The sequence below is a fragment of the Cuculus canorus genome, chromosome 4 (assembly GCF_017976375.1).
Source record: "Cuculus canorus isolate bCucCan1 chromosome 4, bCucCan1.pri, whole genome shotgun sequence".
Classification (NCBI taxonomy): domain Eukaryota; kingdom Metazoa; phylum Chordata; class Aves; order Cuculiformes; family Cuculidae; genus Cuculus; species Cuculus canorus.
In genome coordinates, this window is record NC_071404.1 from 72123029 (window position 1) to 72129740 (window position 6712).

Here is a 6712-nt window from a genome sequence, read left to right on the forward strand (position 1 = left end):
CCAAACAGCTTTTTGCATGTTGTCCACTCCAATCTTACTCAATTAGTTGGCAGGGGAGGGAGTTTTATGGTGAATTTAAATGATATTCATTGAGAAACACCTCTAATAAGTTATCACTTTTTCAAGCAACCAAAGCAAGTCTGCTCAGAAACATATGAAGGTTATTTTATACAAACACCTGACCAAAAAACAAAACCAAAAAAACCCAACAAATTATTACTGAGTGTTGAATTGTAAAGTGAAAAAATGAATATTTTTTCTGAAATAAGTATCATCCAAGATAGAAAATACTCATAGACCTGGTTTTGGATATTATTTTTGTTCTAGTCCTATACTGTCTCTTTACTTACCGCATCTTTCCTACCTGTCATATAATAGAATGCACTTACTCTTTGTCTTAGATTTGTGTGGTTGTTTAAAACACCCCCTAGTTCCTCAAGGGATTTACGCTCCAAATGAAGCCACCATAGAACATGAAAATAAATGAATGAGAGGGTAGGAAATTAAGAACAGGAGGTAAAGTAAATAACAATAAAGAGCCAGGACTCCAGCTGCTAGAAATTAGTGTAGTTCTATTGAAGCCTATGCAATTACATTAACTGAGAAATTGGTTCATTATTTTTATTTATTTTACCCTTTGTTCCTTTCCTTCACTGGAGCTTTGAATTAACTGAGTTGAATTAACATCAGCTGAAGAGCTGTTCTAAAGTGCATCCTGTTATGTAGGAAACTCTGGTATCTCCGAGGAGAGGGAAGGGGCAGAGCGGATACCTTCTGAGGAGGACTTTGAGGAAAAAGAGTCAGTGTCTACCCAGACTGTAGTTGGGCTCGAGCGCATACTCTCATTTTTGTGGTTCTTTTTTTTTTTTACCATTTTTCCTTTTTTCCCCCAACACAGGTCACTCCAGTGGGCAGTCTCGCTGTTGGCGTGGGTACAGAGGGCTGCACAAGGGCACCAGACCTTTGGGGAAGGCAAGTGAGCCATCAAATGCAGTACCAGCAGGTATGGTGGACTCATATCCGCACTATGTAAAAACATAGAAATTGAGTGTTCTTTGCTTCCCTGTATTTTCCAGCCTGTCCTCAATACTCCCTGCAGTGAGCCTGAGAGCTTGAGAGCAGAACTCAAATGTGCACCACAGTGTTTGTGGTGTGTTTAGTAGGTGTATCAGGTCTGAATTTTGCCACCAGGAGATCACTAAGAAGCAGGGAAGATACACAAGAGGAATGCAGGGCATGGGGCGGCAGCTGAGTAAATCATCATGGTAATGGGAAAGAATGATAAGAGTAGGTTTGCAAAGTTACAGTTTGTAATAAATGCATGTTTTGACTGAGTTGATCAAAATGTGTTTAAGGTAATAGTGTGGGGTTTTTTTATAGTGACTGTTTTAATTTTAATGTGGAAAGAAAACTCTATCATTTTTATTGGAGCTTCATGAATAAATTGATAATTTTGAAATTAATTTTCAGTACAAAACGCTTTCCTTATCCAGATTTTATTTCATGTAGTTGTTATACAGTAAATCTCTACTCAATCAAAGACTTGACCCATTGCTCACTAAATGCTTAAATGTATATAACCTTATACATTATTACTTGGAAATACATTAAAAGAACATTAATCTGAGAAGCTCTCTGAAGCAAGGAGTGCTAACAGTCAGTGGATTTGCAGTTCTAATTCATCTGCCTTTTGCATTAAGGAGCGGTCTTTAATTACATGTTCACACGTACTTTAGCCAGTTTCCTACTACTTCTTTCTTTTCATTATTCACTGCAGAGCCCTTTCACATCTTTAGGGCTTGAATTAACTGTGGAATTATACATTTGCTTTTGCTGTCATTTAGGATATTCATCAATGTACCAGGTAGGTACCTGGAGAATACTAAGATGTTTATCTCCTTTTGGCATACAAGGCTAACATTTCCATCTCACAGAGGGAGAACTTCAGGAGCGGGAGACGGCTGTTTAAAATGATACCAAGGCAAATTTAACCTGGAAAAAAAAGAGAGAGGCTAAAAGGATAGAGTATCCTGAATTCAGGACTGAAGATCATTCCCTAGAATGAAACTTCCATTTGGAGTTGCTTATTTTTTTTAATGGAAAGAAGGAACTCATTGTGAACAGAACATCATTATGTGCAAATACAACAATCTAACTCTGCATTACTATTGGGGATTTGGTTGTGAAGAGTTTTTGCGTAGATGTTAACATTCTGAGCTGCACAGCTACTCTTCCTAAAATTCTCGAGGGATGTGGCTGTTTCTGAGGTTGTTCGTGAGACGAAGGATCTCGTTGCCCTCCTGCTGATGAACACTAGAAATTATGGACTTCCTGACTGAGGTCACAGCCCCATGAGCTCATATCTTTTTTCCAGTCCAAATGAAATTTCACAGTAGAAGGGAAATTCACTTTTGTGACCTGTTGGCTCTCTTCATGCTGAATATTAAAAGCATTGCTGTGAACAGTGAAGGTGTTAAACTTGAAATAATTTTGTATGACATAAAGTGCAAGGCAAGTCAGATATAAAGGAGTATTTTAACTACTAAAACAGAAAACATGTTACCACCAAACGTGTCTTCAGCTACGTGTGTGTTGTAATAGCTTTTACTTGATATCAGACACCTAATTAGAAAGGTACTTCACTGTCAAGACAATAAACAACAAATTTAATTATGGCAAAGAATTCTACAAAAGTAGAGCAAGATAACCTTTGTTCCTAGTTTACCTGCATGAGCGAATGTTTCTTTTTGATTCTTTCAGATGTTTGATTAAGGCTAACAGATAGGTGTTTACTTTGAGCACCAAACTTCTAAATTCAAAGACGAAAGCTGGATACCCTGTTATAGTCATGAATGTTATTTGGTGAAATTTCTACTCATGTTGATATAACAACCCTTTTTATTAGTTTTCTCAAGATTTTCTATACCTAGCAGACTTATGTTACTCAATCTACCATGTTTCTGGGAAGAGATTAGTTTTGAAAATCATGTCACTGGTAGAGGGTTTAGTTTTTTCATTATTCATTCTGAATTCGTTAATAGTACAGGTGGAAATATAGTCAGGTACTTTTATTTCCTCTGTGAAACAGCAGAGATTTCTACAACTTATTCTTTTCCTGTGGAAAGAATAAATTGCAGAGAAATTTTCAACTTTATTACACGTGTGATAATTTAATTTTATATAGCAACAAATAGGAGCTATCATGCGTGCTGATTATCAAGATAACCTACCAGCAGCTAAGGAAAAAACCAAAGTGCCTTAATTCATGAAATATGTAAATAAAACACTGAGCTTTATTTTGAACATATGGATCTCATTCACGTTATTTTCCTGTCCTGTCAAAAACTTTAATTATATTTGATATGTGCTAATAAGAAAGAAATGCATACTTTAGCTTTAAAGCAAGTGGGGCCATGGGTTTTTTGCATGTGTTGCATAAAACAGAGAGGAGAAGGGGGCAGTGGTCAGAATCTGAGGCTTCAGTGAGGAATGAAGTGAGAGACAGTGGAAAAACGTGAGGGCAAGTTCCCAGGAGAAAGCTCAGGAAAGGAAAACGAAACCTGTTATCCGATTATTATTGGTATATGTGTCCTTTTACTTCAAAGCTTGTTTTGAAGTTAGTTGTGATTTTTCATGAAGAACTGGTGACTGTGATCAATGACAGCCTCATGCTTCTGTAGAAGATTTTCTTTCTTAGCAATGCAGTATGACAAAATACCCAGTGGGAAAACGTGGAAAGCCAAGTGTCAGCTACAATAGTGATCCATTTTCATCTGATGTGAAGATCTGCGACTCTTATTTCTTGCAGCCAAAGCCGTGGACTTCTCTAATTGCTAACATGCTTCAGTAGCTGTGCGTACCGTGCCAAGAATGAAACCGTACCTGTGATCTGAAAGAGATAAAGTGCAAGCGAGCGAATGTATGAAGTAAAACTTTAGGAATTCTAGTAAAACCAGGTGAAAACCAAGAAAAGGTGAAATAAGAACTGATGTGAAATCGTGACTAAACCTCACGCGGAACCTAAAAATATATTTGTTCTTGTTCAAAATGAGAGGCATGCAGAAGACTCACTCCTGTGTGTCTCCACTCTTATTAACTCTCCTGTTTTCTAATCAAAATTACAAGTAACCAGCAGTCTTCCTGGCTCAACCCAGGGTCTAGGATAGTCAAACTTGAGTTCTTCGTGCACGCTTATTTTAAAATCCAGGGAGGCTCTGGGTAAGCAATTCTGCAGCAAATCTGATGAGCAGGATTTACTGAACAGCTGCAGAAAAAATACGTCCTGCAGACTCATTGAGCCTGATTTCTACAGCACACACAAATGCAGACCTCATTTTACACTAAGATCAGCTATGTGGCACCTGGAACATCAATCTGTCTGTGATCAAATATTGCCCATTGCTTTTCTGTGGGCAAAACCAAATTATTCTCTAAAACTCAATATTAACTCTCACGTGAGACTAAGATTTTCCTAATTCTCTGACTTGGTTCAGTTTGGATCATGTTCTGAGACTTCCAGTTTTCTTTTATAGCTCTAGCAAAATATGTTTTTCCTATTCAATATGATGATAACTCTTCTTACTGTCTTATAACTGTTCAGTCTTTCCCTGAATGCTATTAAATTCCTAGCTTTGATGCTCCCTGGCTGCAAAGAAAAGCTAGTTGTGCACTACATTGAGAAGTGTTTACTTTTGCTTGTAAAGCTTCTTAATAAAGACAGGCTAATAAACCTTCCTCTCCAAACTAGCTATATTTAAAATAAATAAATAAATTAAAAGGCTGTTATTGGGATTTTGATTGGTTTTGCTCTTTTACAACTTGTAGGAAAACAAACAAACAAAAAGTTATGGAAACACACAGGGGAATTGCTTAGGAAATTCTATACCATACTTTTAATCCATCTCAACACACAGCAAAAAATGAATTTATCAGTAGGCATTGGTATTTGAATCTCTAATTCCAGTTTGTTTCTTTTGCTGTGCCTCCTGGGACCTGTGCTGTCCCAGTAACTTGATTTGTGAACCATGTAACTTCCCTGGACAGGGATTAGAAGAGTAATGGCAAACTAGCTTTGATTACCTCCATCCAACTTATGGGGAACAATTTAGTTAAACTTTTTGCTATTTCATCGCAGAGCAGATCAGTATGACAGAAAAATCAGCTCTTCTTGGCCCTTTCCTTACTTATACTGTGACATGGAGCTATCTCTGCGGTTAAACGTGACAGTTGTGTAGGAAAGGGAAACATTTGCACACAATATAAAGTTTGAATTACTGAAATTATGTTATCTTCTTCAAAAAGTTAATTTATTATTGAATGGTTCTCCTGTATTTTAAAAATTATCCTTGATAATATTAAACCAGAGTATTTTTTTTACAATTAAGTGGCAAAACCCATTTTCAATGTAATTTTTATTAGCTGTTTCTGACTTAGAGTGCTGATACTCCTAAGTCTGCTTGCCTAGCTCAGTTAGGTTAATGTAAATGACAAATTTGTATTAATTTTATCATGTAAAATTAAACTGATTTTCTAGTTAGTAATGAAGAGGAATTATAGGGCTTTCTTCAGCTAATAGATTTATATAGATAAATTGGTGGGAATAAAATTGAGAAGAGCACACTTCCTAATATTTTCATGTAATTTGCTATCATCATCACATTAATGAGAAAACTGCAGCATGAGCTGAGTCCTGAGGGGAACTATCTATGTGACAGATTATAGTTTTTTTTCTTATTTATTAAAATATAGCGTGTCCCCTGGGAATGGCTTCTATGACTGTAGCTGGTTACATGAAGCAATAAAAGGTTTGGGTAATTTCAGAGTTGTATTTTTTTCTCTTTTTTTAATGACATTTGGCAACAACACGTGCTCCAAAAAATTTTGTATGAGCTAAAGTTTGGCTGGTGAGTTCTGCCTTTTTGTCTGATGTAAACGTATTTATCCAATGGATTAATTATTTATGGTCTGGCCTTTCTATAAAACTACTGTTGTATTTCTATTTACTGGTTTTAAAACACTGTCTATGTGGGTGGGCAAAGTGATATTGCAGTGCTTACCTCCCATGCCAGCTGGCCACCTAAACGTCTGACTGTGTGTGTTCAGCTTTGTTCAGTTGCCACATGACATGAAGCAGGGCTGCGACCCCGGTGATACTCTTGCTTGTAAATGTAAGCTCAGCTATAAAAATTGCTGTGATTCCATCAACAGTAGGTTCCTCTGTGGTGTTTGCTGAACTCCTCTGTTCGCTGAACCTAGTAGAAACAAAGTTTTTCACATCTAGAAAATAAAATGTGTTTAGAGTGGTACCCAAGATTGTCTTGGTTAGAACTGAACGTGAAGATTATTAAAATGTATTTTGCTTATAGTCTACCAAAGGAGATCGCAGCCACTGTGTAGCCATGTTCTTTTCCAAAACTCCAGGTCTCCTTTCAGGTTTCAAATACTGTGGTTAGAGGTATACAGAAATACAGAGTTTCAGGGGGTTCTCTTGCTTAATGTAACATTCTATATTAGGCTTCTGCATGAAATTCTATCAGCTAAGGAGGACAAACACTGTGATGTGTCTAAACACATCATAACATCGAGAACTAAGGTGGTGTTTCAATGAATTACTTTTACCGGTGTTATCTCCGTTACTACGAACATTTGGAGGTCACCTTTACGAATTACGTCTTGTATTCAGCAGTGACATTGTTCTGTGCAGAATGCAGCG